This window comes from Saimiri boliviensis, chromosome 19, assembly GCF_048565385.1.
Source record: "Saimiri boliviensis isolate mSaiBol1 chromosome 19, mSaiBol1.pri, whole genome shotgun sequence".
NCBI lineage: Eukaryota > Metazoa > Chordata > Mammalia > Primates > Cebidae > Saimiri > Saimiri boliviensis.
Genome location: NC_133467.1, coordinates 22,127,747 through 22,146,526, shown reverse-complemented (window position 1 = coordinate 22,146,526; position 18,780 = coordinate 22,127,747). Strand labels below are relative to the sequence as shown.

Below are 18,780 nucleotides of genomic sequence, written 5' to 3'. Positions count from 1 at the left end.
TCAAACTCCCAACCGCAGGTGATCTGCCCATCTCGGCCTCCCAAAGTGTTGGGATTACAGGCTTGAGCCACCGCGCCCGGCTCTGACACAATATTATCATCATTACAGTCTCTCATTTCCAGATACACTCATCTGCCTACATTACACTTGCCTGGTAAAATCCAGCATGAGCAAATCTTACTATCCAACATCTCTTTGGCAGTACCGAAGAGCTGAACACTGTGATGGAAAAATCATATAAATAAACTGAATGACTTATTTCACATCTGTAATCAGAAACTTAAAAAGAGCTCTCAGCAGAGCATGCCCATGCTACTCTGTTCCTCACACTAGTTTTACTTTCACTCTCTGAGATAACTTCTCAATACACCAAGATTTCTCAGCCTGTCCCTTATTTCACTGAGAACATACTGGCAAACTGCAGGTTGAACCATTGACACATCCACCCACCAGACACAAGAATGCTCATTTTATCAACTTGTAAACGTGGTCAATTTAAGAGTTCTTGGAAAGGTCTCAGATCAAAGCGTTGCCCTGCAAGGATAATTCTAATTGCAGGAACTCCCTCCGTCCAGCAGGAGGCGCCAGCACCCTCTGCCGGGGTTGGGCCGCCACGGAGGCCTCACGTGATCAGGCCGTCTCTGCGCAGGAGTGCGGCCCTGCGGAGATTTGCCCTACGTACTAGCGTCATGACGTCGTACGTAGGGGCTGGCTAGCCGCCATCTTGCTTCTTTTTCTCGCTCGCTCGCTTCGTCTCGGGAAGCTGCGAAAGTGCTTTGGCCGTTTGTCCATCCGCAGCTTCGGCTTTTCCACTCCGGTGGCCCTTCCGGCCACCCATTTAACCCCAGCTTTCCCTCCTCCTTCTTTCGATCTGAGCTCGGCGGAGACCCTCGAAGTGCGTCAACTTGACACTCACCCTGACCGGTAAGGAAAGCAAGGTTGTGGGGGCCGCGATCAAAAAGGCCCCTATCAGGAAGGGCCAGCGTGCGACCCTTGGCGTGGGAGCGCACCCAGACCCTGGCGCCTGTAGGCTAGGGGGCCGCGTGGAGAGGGCCTCGAGTCCGGGCATCTCCCTTGTCTTTGGTTACCATCATCTCTGTGTCTGGGGAAGTCGGCCTCCAGCTTGGGGAGCGGGAAACCGGAGTCAGACCCGCCCCATGTGGTCTGCAGCAGGAGTCCTGGACCGGTCTGTCTTGCTACCACCCAGACCCCAGTCCTGGCCCTGCTAGGGGATTACGCATGTTTTCGGGTAAGCGAAGGGGGTTTCCGTCTTGCTGGACTGGCGGACGTGCAGATTTTTTTTTTTTTTTTTTTTTTAAAGTGTGCGGTATGCTTCCACTCAAACAACTGAAGGTCTCAGCCGGGGCCTTCACTGTCTACCTCTTCTTATGTAGTGAGGGTGGGACTTCCAATGAGCAATGTATGGGAGGGTCTGGACTAAAAGACCTGATTAGGTGAGAGGCTCTTCAGGGAATCATGACCAGCCCTACTTCCGCTAGGGAAGTGCTGCCCAACTCCAGAGGAGGATTTGAGTAGTTTTTTCATACTCTAGGCCGCTCCATTCTCTAACTTGGGTGGTGAATCTCGGTAGCTCCCTGTCTTTGAGGTAGCGTTGATATTGGTGGTGTTAGGGTGAAGTCCCTGTTTTAGGACTGAAGAAAAGGGCATGGGGCCAGTAGAGACATTGATAGAGTCTGCCTTCCTTTGCAAGAGAGGAGTACCTTTAACGTAAAAGGATGTATGGGTGTGTTGACATTATTTGAGATCTTTTTGAGGATCTGACATGCCTGATGTTTGCTGGCCTATAAGGCTAACCGGATTTCCGCATTGGCTGGTCTTCATTCTTCATAGATTCATACCTCGTTAGAGTACTTGGAATTGTACAGTAGGTGGCTCTGCTGTAAGATTTTCATTTGGAATGCACCAGAAGAATCGGAGGATTTTTGATTGTTGAGTGCTTAATAGCTTACTTCTGCAAATAAAAATGATAGGGTGATATTGAGCACCTACCAAGCCTAACTCCAGGTTTTTTCAAAAGATTTCACCTCCCATATTGATAATTAAGATTCGGCTTTGACTGGAGCCATTTTTAGGTGTGTGTCACGGATGCACTGCAGCATCTTTTCTGGCTCACCCCAAATGCATTGATCCCCTAAAAAATTAGGAGTAGATTGAATTTGAATTTTGTCTCTAGCATGTAGTCAAATAGTAATTCTCTCTTTTTCTGTAAATGAATTTTCAGAATATAGGCTTTTTAAGTGTTTTTGTTTGCTCAGCTTAGCTTATGTGTGGCTATTCTCACAAAATAGCATGTGGTCAAATAGGAATTCTCTCCTTTTCTGTACATGAATTTTCAGAATATAGGCTTTTTAAGTGTTTTTGTTTGCTCAGCTTAGCTTATGTGTGGCTATTCTGCATTAGTTGACTTTGCTATACACTGAGCACAGTATTAAGCCTTTTTCATACATGATTTTTTTTTGAATTAAAATCCTTACAACATACTTTTGAGGGAAGTGCTATTATTATGATCATCCCCATTTTACAGATCAGGAAATGAAGTCTAAGAGTGTAGTCTGACCAAGGTCAGATAGCAGTTATTGGTATTGTGTAGGTTCAATTCTGAACCCAAAGGGGATGCTCTAAACCTTCAACTTGTCTTGTAAATTATAAACTGTAGTAACTAAGATAAAGCATTATTTTTTATTTATTATTTTTTTATTTTTATTTTTTTTGAGACGGAGTTTCGCTCTTGTTACCCAGGCTGGAGTGCAATGGCGCGATCTCGGCTCACCGCAACCTCCGCCTCCTGGGTTCAGGCAATTCTCCTGCCTCAGCCTCCTGAGTAGCTGGGATTACAGGCACACGCCAGCATACCCAGCTAATTTTTTGTATTTTTTTTTTTAGTAGAGACGGGGTTTCACCATGTTGACCAGGATGGTCTCGATCTCTTGACCTCGTGATCCACCCGCCTCGGCCTCCCAAAGTGCTGGTTTACAAGCTTGAGCCACCGCGCCGGCCAGATAAAGCATTATTAACTGGTAGTTTTTCTTTAGCTTGACTAGTACATGAACATTGTTGCACCTACGCTAAGGTTAAAGTGTTGCAAGTTGTTTCTTTTTTTTTTTTTTTTTGAGATGGGAGTTTCTCTCTTGTTATCCAGGCTGGAGTGCAATGGCGCGATTTGCTCACTGCTATCTCCACCTCCTAGGTTCAGGCAATTCTCCTGCCTCAGCCTCCTGAGTAGCTGGGATTACAGGCACGCACCACCATGCCCAGCTAATTTTTTGTATTTTTAGTAGAGACGAGGTTTCACCATGTTGACCAGGATGGTCTAGATCTCTTGACCTCGTGATTCACCTGCCTCGGCCTCCCAAAGTGCTGGGATTACAGGCGTGAGCCACTGCGCCCGACCCTGCAAGTTGTTAAAAAGGATTATATCCACTTTGGAGGTGGGGTAGAAGCTAATTTTTTAGAGATAACTTAAAGTTAACTCTGACATGTCATAGATACAATTTTTAAATTTGGACACCTGACCTATATTGTTGGGAGAATATTCCCTTATCTGTAAAATGGTGATGATAATAGGATTTCCTTCAAAGGCTTACAGAAGTAAAAAAAGATAATGGATAATGTATGTAAAGGGCTTATTGCTGTGCTTATTACACAGTAAAAGGTCAACTGATAAAGAGAGGAGAATGGTAGAATATTGGTAGAAGAAAATACTCTCTTCCAAGCAATAATCTGTATAGTCTCAGAATGATGTATATATTTCTTTAGGTAACGTAAGAAGTATTCACCTACCCTTATCCCCCATATATCTATTTATATGCAGGATTTTGCCTCTTAGATATTTCCTTATCCTGTACAGTAAATATCGAGATGAGTATCTTGTTCATAGCTGAATATGCAGAAGATCTGCCTCATTCCAGCCCCCTGTCTTCTTCTTACCCCCACCCCAGCATCTTTACTGATAAAATGTCTTTGAAGATTATATCACTGTCTCCCTCCAAGTGCCGCCCCTAAACACTGCTTCATTTTGTTAAGCCAGTTGGGTAACCTGTGTTTTGGATGCTATTTATGTCATATTTGTGGAAAACAAGGATTGATCTTTGAAGTGTTACATAAGTTAGTGCAGAATTGTATTCTTTTTTTTTTTTTTTTTTTTTTGAGACGGAGTTTCGCTCGTTACCCAGGCTGGAGTGCAATGGTGCAATCTCGGCTCACCACAACCTCTGCCTCCTGGGTTCAGGCAATTCTCCTGCCTCAGTCTCCGGAGTAGCTGGGATTACAGGCACGCGCCACCATGCCCAGCTAATTTTTTGTATTTTTAGTAGAGACGGAGTTTCACCATGTTGACCAGGATGGTCTCGATCTCTCGACCTCGTAATCCACCCGCCTCGGCCTCCCAAAGTGCTGGGATTACAGGCTTGAGCCACCGCGCCCGGCAGAATTGTATTCTTAAACAGTGAAGGAGATACAAAAGTTGTGTCTGAATTATGACATACTTTCAGTAAAGCATGGTTTTGTCACCTTATGTATGAATAGGACAACGTAATGAAGGTTATCTCAGTCTATGTTAATTGTTGCTTACAAGTCTGAGAGTTACTATGTTAGTTTTCTAAGTCATAACATTTTAAATTCCTCACTGATCCCATGGATGCATCAGTCAGAACACCTTTGTGGATAAAAGTGTTCTATAGAGAGGATAAATAGTAAGTTTTCTATTTAAGAGACAGACCTAACTCTGTTGTCCTGGCTGGCCTACAACTCCTGGGCTCAAAAGATTCTCCTGCCTCAGCCTCCCAAGTAGCTGGGACTAGAAGTGCCTACTATTGCTCCCAGCATTGCCTATTACATTTCTAGTCCTTATTTTCCTCAAGATTATCAGAAAGCATGTTGTGGGGCCTGTGACTGCATGTATTTGCTAGCAAATCCAGTCAAACAAGGGCTGTACTTTGTTTCAACAGGAAACGTTTGTCTGGCAGACGTGATTGGCTGATATATAAGAATCTGAACACAAGTTTGCAATGAAATTGTTCTGTGAATTATAGTCAGTGTGATATACTCACCCCTGGGTGGTGCTGTTTTAGGTGTTCAGCATTAAAGTAAGATAGGATATAATCATTTGTGGAGCATGTCTAGTTTAAAAAAAATACTGGATATTATACATGTAGCATACTACATAGCAATACATACTATATACTATCTAGCAATTTTTCTATTTTCTGTGTTCTGACATTAGTTTGTTTTCCTCTACTAGACTGTTTCCATGTCCTCATCACCTTGTATTGTGGTTGGTGTATACCTAGAATTTATGTATTACTGAGTGAATGAGAGTCAGAAACAAAAGAATAGACCTGCAAGATTAACTGATAAATATCTTATTGGAGCAAAAGAAAACAGTGTCAGGCTTTTTTCCTTTATTTACCTTTAACAGTAGTATCACAGATAACCTTGAAAGAGTTTGTGTTAAGTAACATCCATTGTGAGATTAATTTGCCTCTGATTTTTTACATTTTAAGTTTTATGTAACAAAGGTTAAAGATTATTTTAATTTTGTAAGGCCCAGTGAATCAGAGCAATGTGGCATTTGGTCCACTCCCAAGGTGTTCACAGCCTTAAGGATTAATGTTAAAAGTTATCTTTCGGTCTTTGGATTCACACCAGAAGATAAAAAGGTGTATGAGAAGGTAAGGGAAATTTGGTGCAGAAAATTTCTGATAGTACAGATTGAGTGCCTAGTTGATTATAAGTCAAGCTGTGATGGCTAAAAAAGGTCAAGAATAATTGTGATTATTAATATTTCTTGAGCACTTACTATACTAAGTACTAAACTAAGACTATTTTGTGAATTATCCATTTAAATCCATATTACAGAAATCCTAAAAGGAAGAGATTTAAGTAATTTCTTCAAAATTACTTAGCTTCTAAGTGGTAGAAATGGCATTTGAATGACTGATCCAGAGCCTGAGTGCCTAACTCAACTACATGGGTTTCCTAGTGGCCAGTATTTTCCAAACTTAAATCATTCACAGTTTCTGCTTTGTCTCAAATCATCTATCTGTAACTTAGTATTTTTCTTTCATTCAACTTGTTGTCTTTTAATTAAATGAATTTAAAATAAAAATTTTATGATTATTTGGTGATAACTTCCCCCCAACATGTTTTAAAATAAACATGATTTTACATATATATTAAATATATATATACATATATATATATATATATATATATATTTTTTTTTTTTTTTTTTTTGAGATAGAGTTTTGCTCTTGCCACCTAGGCTGGAGTGCAGTAGTGCCGTCTCAGCTCACTGCAACCTTTATCTCCTGGATTCAAGCAATTCTTCTGCCACAGCTTCCCAAGTAGCTGGGATTACAGGCGCCCACTACCACGCCCGCCTAATTTTTTTGTAATTTTAGTAGAGTTAGGGTTTCACCATGTTGGCTGGGCTGGTCTTGAACTCCTGACCTCAGATGATCCACTTACCTTGGCCTCCCAAAGCGCTAGTATTACAGGCGTGAGCCACCATGCCTAGCCTGATTTTACGTATTTCTATGGATCACTTAAAATCATCCATTATACTACCGGTCTTTGTATTCCACCCTCTGGGTCATTACTGCTATAAGAAATGAAAAAAGTCTTAACTACATACTTGGGACAACCGTTTTCATGATGAACTGCAAAGAAATAGGTTTATTTAGATAGAGAAATTTAACAGGATGTCTAGGACAGTCTATGGCAAGGGAAAAACAAGAAAAAATAAATGAAGAAGGAGGTCACTATAGAAATCGGGGCAGAAGAGAATACTCTAAAAACAGGATTATTAGAGCTAAATGGAGCAGAGTTCAGAAAAATATGCGATAAATACTCTCTGGATTTGGCTGAGTGATCCTTGGTGACCTTACATAGTCTTAAGTCAAGTTATGAAGGTGAAAGATTAAAGGGGGAGGAGGGAAAAAGTAGGGAGATCTGTTGATTTTTAGATATAATGAATACTCAAGTGGACTCTGGGCTAGGAGTTTTAAAACCTAGGTTTAGAGTCCTTTATGTCACTTTGTGCCAGCCTTTAATTTTGGGGCAAGTTAACCTGGCTTCTTTAAGTTTTAAATATATAGCTATGTGATAGGAGGATAATATCCATTTCCCCTATCTCAGAGGAATATGCAAAGATTACATTAAATGTATTTCTGTACATCTTCTGAATTTAATATTCTTTGATATTACATGATATCAAGACATGAGTCTTGACCATATTTAAAGTCGAAAAGAGAACCATGAAAAGGGAAAATTAAAGGTAAAGGGAGGATAGGTTCCCTATAAGGTTGGAAGATCTCTTCTAAATAAATCTTGAGTGTGAAGGATAAGAGATGAATAAGATAATCTTGACTCTGAAGGATAAGAGATGTGGTTAGAGAATGGTTATCTAGATAAGTTAATAATTCATTTTTCTTTTTCCCTGTTTCCCAGTGAACAATCTGAAAGCACAGTGCTGCTGTATATGGTTGTACAGCTTGTGTACTGCCCAAAGATGCTGGATGGAAGGAGACAGCAAGTCAGCCTGTGTTCTGCTTGCAGAGTTCTATGCTCTAGCTTAGGCCTCCAGAGGAAACTGCCTCCACTTCTCCCCTCTCCAAGGCATCAGCCCCTTGCCAAGAGTGTATTTTCCCAAAAGGATGTATTTTTTTCTAGTTACATAAAGGCCCTATGGAGACCAGTGGATGCTCTAAAAAACTCCTTAAGAAGACATACTAAGGATACATTTAGAACAACATCAAGCCGGGCGCGGTGGCTCAAGCCTGTAATCCCAGCACTTTGGGAGGCCGAGGCGGGTGGATCACGAGGTCGAGAGATCGAGACCATCCTGGTCAACATGGTGAAACCCCGTCTCTACTAAAAATACAAAAAATTAGCTGGGCATGGTAGCACGTGCCTGTAATCCCAGCTACTCAGGAGGCTGAGACAGGAGAATTGCCTGAACCCAGGAGGCAGAGGTTGCGGTGAGCCGAGATCGCGCCATTGCACTCCAGCCTGGGTAACAAGAGCGAAACTCCGTCTCAAAAAAAAAAAAAAGAACAACATCAAAAACAATTGGGAAATTGGAGAAATGGTCAGGAGGAACAAAAGCTTTGAACTTTTTGCTAAGATAGGTTAGGAGGTTGGGCAACTACAGAATTCCTATTTTTTCAGTGCTTTTTTTTTTTTTTTGAGACAGTTTCACTCTTCTTACCCAGGCTGGAGTGCAATGGCGCAATCTGAGCTCACCGCAACCTCCGCCTCCTGGGTTCAGGCAAGTCTCCTGCCTCAGCCTCCCGAGTAGCTGGGACTACAGGCATGCACCACCATGCCCAGCTAATTTTTGTATTTTTAGTAGAGACGGTGATTCACCTTGTTGACCAGGATGGTCTCGATCTCTTGACCTCGTGATCCACCCGCCTCGGCCTCCCAAAGTGCTGGGATTACAGGCGTGAGCCACTGTGCCCGGCTTCAGTGCATTTTAAAGATGTGTATTGTAGCTTATTAAATTTTTTGTTAACTGAGAAACAGTATATTAAATATCATATACAGTTTATCAGATTTCAAAGAGGAGTGGTAAAACAATAATACAATTTAATCTTCCCCCCCAAAAATTTATAATTTTTGAATTTAAATTAAAATTTAGGTTTTTGATCATGTGGCTGGTAGTTTGATCTATATTTTAAGTTGCTTTTTACTGTTAGGTTTATAATTAAAACTATGTAAATTTAATAGCTCTTAATTGAAGCACAGTAGGGAAGGTACACAATTACTTCTGGAGGTTAGGAAAATGGAACAGAAACTTTGTTTTAAAAACAAAGAGGACATTGAAAAAGGGTACTTTAGACAGGTGAATTTAAAGTTTATATTAAAAAATTCGATTTTTGATATACAGCTCTATGAGTTTTAATAGGTATGGATTTTGTAGCCCCCACCACAACTAGGATACAGAATGTAGAAAGATAAAACATCGCCGGGCGCGGTGGCTCAAGCCTGTAATCCCAGCACTTTGGGAGGCCGAGGCGGGTGGATCACGAGGTCGAGAGATCGAGACCATCCTGGTCAACATGGTGAAACCCCGTCTCTCCTAAAAATACAAAAAATTAGCTGGGCATGGTGGCGCGTGCCTGTAATCCCAGCTACTCAGGAGGCTGAGGCAGGAGAATTGCCTGAACCCAGGAGGCGGAGGTTGCGGTGAGCCGAGATCGCGCCATTGCACTCCAGCCTGGGTAACAAGAGTGAAACTCTGTCTCAAAAAAAAAAAAAAAAAGAAAGATAAAACATCTCCCAACTATAGAACTAGAGTCTTTTTTTTTCTTTTTTTCTTTTATTAAAAGCAAGAGAGTATAAAAAAGAAGGATGGGAAGGAAGGAGAGAAAGAAGGAAGGAAATGGGTTTACATGTCTTAAGATTGGATATTTCAGTGGTAGAAGAATAGAGTCAATGAATGGAGGGATGTTAACCAATTCTCCACACTTAGTAAGTTTGAAATTAACATTCTTACTTTTGAAGGCAACCATTTGGTAATCTGAAAGATTAACTATAATTCATGATGCTGGATGAGCTGCTTGGAGCAAATACTTCTCTTTCATTCCCATAACATTCAGCACACTTGCTTGCAAAAAAATAGTGTTCAGTTAGCTGGATGGGTTGCATGTGCCCGTAGTCCTAGCTATCCAGGAGGGTAAGGTAGGATCCAGGAGGGTAAGGTAGGAGGATCACTTGAGTTCAAGTTCAGGATTGCAGTGATGGCACTGCTGCATTCCAGCATAGGTGGTAGGGTAAACTCTGTCTCTTGTAAAGAAAAATGATAAAGGTTGACTAAGAAATTACCTATGCTTTGGGCCTGCCATGGTGGCCCACCCTGTAATCCCGACACTTTGGGAGGCTGAAGCAGTGGATTACCTGAGGTCAGGAGTTTGAGACCAGCCTGGCCAACATGGTAAAACTGTGTGTCTATTAAAAATACAAAATTAGTCCGGGTGCGGTGGCTCAAGCCTGTAATCCCAGCACTTCGGGAGGCTGAGGTGGGTGGATCACGAGGTCAAGAGATCGAGACCATCCTGGTCAACATGGTGAAACCCTGTATCTACTAAAAATACAAAAAATTAGCTGGGCATGGTGGCGTGTGCCTGTAATCCCAGCTACTCAGGAGGCTGAGGCAGGAGAATTGCCTGAACCCAGGAGGCAGAGGTTGCCGTGAGCTGAGATTGCGCCATTGCACTCCAGCCTGGGTAACAAGAGCGAAACTCCATCTCAAAAAAAAAAGCAAAAACAAAAAAAACAACACAATTAGCCAGGTGTGGTGGCAGGTGGTGCCTGTAACCCCAGCTACTCGGGAGGCTGAGGCAGGAGAATCACTTGAACCTGGGAGGCGGAGATTACCTCTGAGTTGATCTGCACCAAGATCCTGCCGCTGCACTTCAGCCTGGCTGACAGAGCAAGACTCCGTCTCAAAAAAAAAAAAATATGAAATTCTCTATGCTTTGGTTTTTCTTTTTAATATGTTAGTTTGCAAATTTTGATTACCACTTAATAAGCTTTTATTACAGGCTTTACACTATTATAAGAGCTTTTTTTATTTTTTATTTTTTTTTGAGGCGGAGTTTCACTCTTGTTACCCAGGCTGGAGTGCAATGGTGCGAACTTGGCTCACTGCAACCTCCGCCTCCTGGGTTCAGGCAATTCTCCTGCCTCAGCCTCCTGAGGGTGCGGGATTACAGGCACACGCCACCATGCCCAGCTAATTTTTTGTATTTTTAGTAGAGATGGGGTTTCACCATGTTGACCAGGATGGTCTCGATCTCTTGACCTCGTGATCCACCCGCTTCGGCCTCCCAAAGTGCTGGGATTACAGGCTTGAGCCACCGCGCCCGGCTTATTCTAAGAGCTTTATACACACTTTTAAAATTAAATCTTATAGTAGTATTGATTGGAGTAGATGTTACAGCCTACCTTGGTGAGGAAGTAAAAATTAGTTGAGATTAAGTAATTTGCCTATGGTCACCTGGCTACTAAATATTAGAGCTAGAATTTAAACAAAAACAGTTTTTTTTTTTGAGACGGAGTTTCGCTCTTGTTACCCAGGCTGTAGCGCAATGGCACGATCTCAGCTCACCGCAACGTCTGCCTCCTGGGTTCAGGCAATTCTCCTGCCTCAACCTCCTGAGTAGCTTGGATTACAGGCATGTGCCACCATGCCCAGCCACTTTTTTGTATTTTTTTTTTTTTTTAGGCGGAGTTTTCGCTCTTGTTACCCAGGCTGGAGTGCAATGGTGCGGTCTCGGCTCACCGCAACCTCCGCCTCCTGGGTTCAGGCAATTCTCCTGCCTCAGCCTCCTGAGTAGCTGGGATTACAGGCACGTGCCACCATGCCCAGCTAATTTTTTTGTATTTTTAGTAGAGACGGGGTTTCACCATGTTGACCAGGATGGTCTCGATCTCTCGACCTCGTGATCCACCCGCCTCGGCCTCCCGAAGTGCTGGGATTACAGGCTTGAGCCACCGCGCCCGGCTTTTTTGTATTTTTAGTAGAGACGGGGTTTCACCATGTTGACCAGGATGGCCTCGATCTCTTGACCTTGTGATCCACCAGCCTCGGCCTCCCAAAGTGCTGGGATTACAGGCTTGAGCCACCGCGCCCGGCCACAAAAACAGTTTTAAAAGAAACAGTTGTGTAATTTGAACAGTTTTTAAATACGTAAGTTGTCAAAAAGAATGTCCTGGTAGTCACCTCATTAAGTAATTGGTAGATACAACAGCCGTACTTTTTAGGGACAACAGTTTTTTTTTTTTTTTTTTTTTTAAAGATGGGGTTTCACCATGATGGCCAAGCTGGTCTTGAACTCCTGACCTCAGGTGATCCACCCACCTTGGCCTCGCAAAGTGCTAGGATTACAGGCGTGAGCCACTGCGCCCGGCGGACAACAGTTTTTTTTTTTCTTTTTTTTTTTTTGAGACGGAGTTTTGCTCTTGTTACCCAGGCTGGAGTGCAATGGCGCGATCTCTGCTCACCGCAACCTCCGCCTCCTGGGTTCAGGCAATTCTCCTGCCTCAGCCTCCTGAGAGGCTGGGATTACAGGCACGCGCCACCATGCCCAGCTAATTTTTTGTATTTTGAGTAGAGACAGGGTTTCACCACGTTGACCAGGATGGTCTCGATCTCTTGACCTCTTGATCTACCCGCCTCGGCCTCCCAAAGTGTTGGGATTACCGACGTGAGCCACCGCGCCTGGCCAACAGTTTTTAGTACAGAAAATTTGATAGCTACTCTTCTCTTCTGTTTGTTAAGGCTTTTTTCTCCTCTGGAAACTTAATTCCCATGTTTCAGTTTCTAAGAACAGCCTGAACCCTTCTAACATCCTGATTAGAACTCCAACAGATTTATTTATATTGTACTTTGTTTTTTTTTAAATGATCATTTTCGACGTTTTTGCTGAACTGCTATTTTTAGTAAAAGAATTCAACATATGGTGGTAATCTTAGCTTTACTATTATAGTGGCAAATATAGTCTTAAAAATATTTGACCTTAGAATTAATTACTAGTTCATTTTAACTACTAGAAATGGAAGAGGCTTTATAAGTGGCCAATTCAATTCCTTACTCCAAGCAAGAATTATCTTTGTAATATTTCTGACAGGCTTACCTTGCTTTTGCTTGGATCCATCTGATGATCAAGAAGTCACTAAAGTCAACCCTTAACATTCACAAGACATGTATCCTAAGATCTTACAAATTTCCGTATTTAGCATTCAAACCTCTTCGTTTTCTCCTTACTTCTATGATCTACACTAGGATTTGGCGCTCTTTTCACTGCTCTTCCCCACCCTGCCCTCCTTCCTCCAGGAAAGAAACAGATGTCTTTTTACAAGAGTTATTGTATCCTGAAAAAAGAAAACGAAGTTCTGGGCATAGGGGTCTTAGCATTAGGAGTAGTGAGGGATATCCAAGCTGATTTTCTAAATGCATATCTCATGGTGTGTGATGCACATTTTGTGCTTCAGCAAAATTACACATCATTTCACAGCTCTTGGGGTTATTCTGCAAATTGTTAAAAGTAATGCTGTGAGTTCTAGTTTAATGTAACTTATGGATAAACTCAACAGTTTTTCCTTTGCATTCAGTCCAAGTTGTTGATGTTTTTCTTAATTAAGCCTGGAGTTGAGCATAATACTCTAAACATAGTGTGGTAAACATAAAATTCAGTGGAACTGTTCTGACTCCAAATCTGTGCATTAGATTTTTATTTTTATTTTTATTTTTTTTGAGACGGAGTCTCGCTCTTGTTACCCAGGCTGGAGTGCAATGGCGCGATCCCGGCTCACCGCAACCTCCGCCTCCTGGGTTCAGGCAATTCTCCTGCCTCAGCCTCCTGAGTAGCTGGGATTATAGGCATGCACCACCATGCCCAGCTAATTTTTTGTATTTTTAGTAGAGACGGGGTTTCACCATGTTGACCAGGTTGGTCTCGATCTCTCGACCTTGTGATCTACCCGCCTCGGCCTCCCAAAGTGCTGGGATTACAGGCTTGAGCCACCGCGCCCGGCACCTCCTCAAATTTCTAAACTCTGCCTCCACTCAGTGGATGAGGACACCATGTCTCTTGTTTATCTGTTCGTAGCAGTGCCCGGTAAGTGGTAGACACCAGGTAAATATTTGTATGAGTGGATAGTGGAACTAATGATTTTGAGTTTGAAGTTCTGACAAGAAATTTAAGTGATGTTTTGTAGACCATTAAAACTGTGTATCTAAAGATTGTAGCTTGAAGGAAAGTTTTGGGAATCAAAATATTAGTGATAATATTTGAAGCAGTGAACAGCAGATGAGATGGCTAAAGGAGAAAGCACTTATTAATAGAAAAGGGAGAGTTGGACCGGGCGTGGTGGCTCACGCCTGTAATCTCAACACTTTGGGATTGCTACTCAGGAGGCTGAGGTGGGTGGATCACTTGAGGTCAGGAGTTCAAGACCAGCTTGGCCAACATGGTGAAACCCTGTCTTTACTAAAAATACAAAAATTAGCCTGGCATGGTGGCAGACACATGTAATCCCAGCTACTCTGGAGGCTGAGGCAGGAGAATCACTTGAACCCTGGAGGCAGAGGTTTCAGTGAGCTGAGATCGTGCTACTGTACTCCATCCTGGGCGACAAACTGAGACGCAAGAAATTAAAAAAAATAAAGAAAGATGACAAGAAGAGACAGAAATAAAAATAATGAGGCTGAAAGCTATTATAGTCATAGAAACCAAAGAAAATGGTTTATTTACCCCGAAGCTATTTTCCTTTTGTATTTGTATGTGATGCTTGACTATGACCAGTTAGTTAGTACACATTATTTCTTGATTTATAAATGTTCTGTAAAACATTTGTAGAGTATACTTTTCTGGAAATTGTAGTTTATTTTCATTGTTAGCTTCTTAAGTCTGGGGGGCACTGTATTTTCTAAGGGAACTGAACACTTATAAGAATAATGAGGAGGCCGGGCGCGGTGGCTCAAGCCTGTAATCCCAGCACTTTGGGAGGCCGAGGCGGGTGGATCACTAGGTCAAGAGATCGAGACCATCCCGGTCAACATAATGAAATCCCGTCTCTACTAAAAATACAAAAAATTAGCTGGGCATGGTGGCGCGTTCCTGTAATCCTAGTTACTCAGGAGGCTGAGGCAGGAGAATTGCCTGAACCCAGGAGGCGGAGGTTGTGGTGAGCCGAGATCGCGCCATTGCACTCCAGCCTGGGTAACAAGAGCGAAACTACGCCTCAAAAAAAAAAAAAAAAAAAGAATAATGAGGAAAGAATGGTAAATAGAGCTTGGATATTTAGAGACCCATTGTCAGAAAGAAAGGAATGTAGCAAATTGCAATTTGCTAATGTATGGGGGTTATTTTTCCAAATATGCTAAATTTTCAGTATTGTTTAAAATAAGGTTTTCTGTATTAAAACTAGAATCTTAGAGTTTTGAGTACTAAAGGAATTTGAGAAACCATAGCTGATCTCTTTAACAAATGTGGAAACCACTTTTTTCCTCCAGATTTTATCTTTTTTTAGTTTTAATTTTTAGAGACAAAATCTTGCTGTGTCACCCAGGCTCGAGTGCATTGGTACAATCATAGCTCACTGCAGCCTTGAACTTCGGCTCAGGCTGTCCTCCTGCCTCAGCCTCTTAAGTAGCTGGGGCTACTGGTATGCACCCCACGCCTGACTACTTTTTAATTGTTTTGTTAGAGACAATCTCACTATGTTGTCCAGGTTGTCTCCACAGAGTTTCAATCTATGATAGCTGTCCTTTCATCAAAAACATCCTTTTAACACTGTTCAGTGACATTCTTTGATTTTGAAAGGTTAATGTTTATATTATAATAAACTGTTGCCTTCTTAGACCTTTTGGAAACAATCTCCTTTAAAAGCCCTTGGTTTCCCTTTTTCCCCCCTAAAATTCTTTCATTGCAACACTTTTTGTCCTCCTCTCCCCCAGAAAAATATATTACAAGGTAATATTTGCTGTTCAAAATATGGGAAATGCAGATGCACATGTCTTGTCTTGTTTTTTTTTTTTTTTTTTTTTTTTTTGAGACGGAGTTTCGCCCTTGTTACCCAGGCTGGAGTGCAATGGCGCGATCTCGGCTCACCGCAACCTCCACCTCCTGGGCTCAGGCAATTCTCCTGCCTCAGCCTCCTGAGTAGCTGGGATTACAGGCACGTGCCACCATGCCCAGCTAATTTTTTGCACTTTTAGTAGAGATGGGGTTTCACCATGTTGACCAGGATGGTCTCGATCTCTTGACCTCGTGATCCACCCGCCTTGGCCTCCCAAAGTGCTGGGATTACAGGCTTGAGCCACCACACCCGGCTTGTCTTGTTTTTTGAGACAAGGTCTCACTCTGTTGGCCCAGGGTAGAGTACAGTGGCACCATCATGGCTCACTGCAGACTCGATTTTTTGTGTTCCAGCAGTCCTCCCACCTCAGCCTCCCAAGTAACTGGGACTACAGGCATGTGCCACCACACCCAGCTAATTTATTTCTTTTTGTAGAGACAGAGTCTTACTGTGTTGCTCTGGTCTTGAACTCCTGGGCTCAAGTGATCTTTCTGACTTGGCCTCCTGAAGTGCTGGGATTATAGTCGTGAGCTACTGTGTGAATAGGGCTCACTACAGCTTTGACCTTCTGTACTAAGCAGTCCTTCCTGCCTCATCCTCCTGAGTAGCTGGGACTGCAGGCGCCCACCACAAAGCCCTGTTAATCTTTGTATTTTTTGGAGAAACAGTTTCATCATGTTGCCCAGGCTGGTATCAAACTCCTGGGCTCAAGTGATCTGTGCACCTTGGTCTCCCAAAGTGCTGGGATTACAGGTGTGAGCCACCACTCCCAGCTGAGATGTACCTGTTTTGATACATCTAATTACAATGAACAATGCTAGCCTCTTGACAACATTGCTCAGTCAGTCATAAAACCTTGCATTTAAAATGATTATTTTCTCTTCCCTAAACAGAGAACAGAAGGTGTGTTATTCAGAGGTTGTGTTTTTACAGGCTGATCCTCAGCCCTTAATGATTGAGATTTTTAGATATATGGCAAGTATGACAGTAATATAAAAAGTATTAACATTGTAAAAGTAATACAAAAGCTTTTCAAAATTAAAAGTGATATAGGTAGAGGATATACTTCTTTTGATATTCTCTATGATTCTGTGGATAGGTTTTTGAAATCAGAGCTGGCAAGATGAAGACAAATGTTACTGAGCTTGCTTTTTCAAGGGTTTTTGGATTACTAATTATGTAAATTGTACCATTTTGTTACTTAAATGTGGTTATGCTGAGTGCATCTGTGCCTACTCAGCAATTGAGATTTTCTTACTAGCTTTTACCTCCAGTGGCTTTTCTTGGCGTTAAAACCTTTTTTAAAAAAATTTCAAATTAGACATGGGAGTCGTGCTGTATTGCTCAGGCTGGACTTGTACTCCTGGGCTCAAGCAAATATCCCACCCCTGTCTTCTCAGTTGTTGAGACTCCAGGCACACACCACTACACGCACCTTTTTTGTGTGGCATTTAGGATAAACTCAAGAGCAATGCTTCTAATCCAAAGCCCTGCAAAATGTGACTTTTGCCTACTCTGATTTAATCTCCTGCCTCTCTCCCTGAGGCATGACTTTTACACTTGAACATTCTATTCTTAGATTGAAATTGGTTTGCTTTTCAGTAGTTCTAAACTGTGGCTGCACTTTAGAGACACTTGGGGAACTTTTCAAAAAATGCTATTGCCAGGACTAGCCCTAGAAATTCTGATTTAATTGTCTGGCAAGGGGCCTTGACATATAATATTTTTAAAAACCTTGGATAACTTTGCAGCCTAAGTTGGGAACCATTGATTGGTTTTCCTTAACTCTTGTCACCTTTTCAGAGAGGTCTTCTGGACTTTATTATTCTATCCAAAGTCCCCTTTATGTCTTTGCTGTCGCATTTTACTCAGTTGACTTTTTCTTTCTTTTTTTTTTTTTGTATTTTTTAGTAGAGACGGGGTTTCACTATGTTGACCAGGATGGTCTCGATCTCTCGACCTTGTGATCCACCCGCCTCGGCCTCCCAAAGTGCTGGGATTACAGGCTTGAGCCACCGCGCCCGGCGAGTTGACTTTTTCATTGCCACATTTTTATTTACTTGTTTATTGTTTCGTTAAAAGTTCCATGAAGGCAAGGGCATCATCTGTATTTTCATAACATATCCTAGCATCTGAAACACCAAAAGCTTATTTCTGTGGAGAATTGTTTTGCTAAATTATATTTTAGAGAACAACTACTCTAGTAGGCCTTAAAAGGACATTGTTGTTTTTGTTGTTGTTTATGTTGTTGATGTTGTTTTTGAGACGGTGCTCATTGTCCAGGCTGGAGTGCAATGGCGTGATCTCAGCTTATTACAACCTCCACCTCCCAATCAGAGAGGTCTTTAGTGATCAGCTAATCTAAAGTAGTTTTACCCTGTCATACTTTTTCATATTGTCCTGTTTGGTTTTATTCATAACACTTATCACCATCCAAAATACTCTTAGTTACCTATTATTTAAGTCATCCCGCTGGATAGTTGGCCCGTTAAAACAAAATTTTTCTCTTGTATGCACTCCAGTCCATAAAATAGCATACCGTGCATAGTAGTTGTTCAACAATTACATTTCAAAATACTGATCACTCAATAACTGGCTTATGTGTGATAAATTTTTGTTATCACATACTCCTGCAGATTTTTGTGCTTTGCTGTTTTTGTGGCCATACTAGACTGGCCTAAATTGAAGTGGTTTCTTTCCTTTATGCCAGTGCCAGGTATTGGCAGACTTTTTCTGTGAAGTATGAGGTAATTATTTCGTTTTGTTTTGTTTTTGAGACAGGGCTCTCTCTTGTCACCCAGGCTGGAGGGCAGTTGTGTGACAGTGGCTCATTGCAGCTTCAACCTCCTGGGCTCTAGCAATCCTCCTGTCTCAGCCTGCTCAATAACTGGGACTACAGTTGCATGGGGACTACAGTCACATGCCACCACTCCTAGCTATTTTTCCCTCTCCCCTTACAGAGATGGGAATCTCACTTTGTTACCCATGGTGGTCTCAAACTTCTGGGTTCAAGTGAACCCCTGCCTCAGCCCTCCAAACTGTTGGGATTACAATGATGAGTCACTGCATCCAGTCTGAGCTAGTAGTTTATGGGCTTTGCACATGAGTCTCTGTTTTATGTTCTTTTTTTTAAAAGCAATTCTTTAAAAATGTAAAAACAGCCAGGTGCAG

General features: G+C 42.1%; 1 protein-coding gene across 10 annotated transcripts in view; it reads left to right on the top strand.

Annotated features, from left to right (window-relative positions):
- Positions 1-701: 701 nt before the first annotated feature.
- The window catches only part of PRRC2C (proline rich coiled-coil 2C), a 127,021-nt gene continuing 108,942 nt past the window's right edge, over positions 702-18,780 (top strand). For 7 of the 10 annotated variants that reach the window (XM_039459878.2, XM_039459881.2, XM_039459879.2 and 4 more), the window contains exon 1: positions 702-924. The gene's annotated coding sequence lies outside the window, so the exon portion shown is untranslated. The remainder of the gene's footprint in view (positions 925-18,780) is intronic. The other 3 variants (XM_039459885.2, XM_039459884.2, XM_039459883.2) reach the window with 1 other exon arrangement.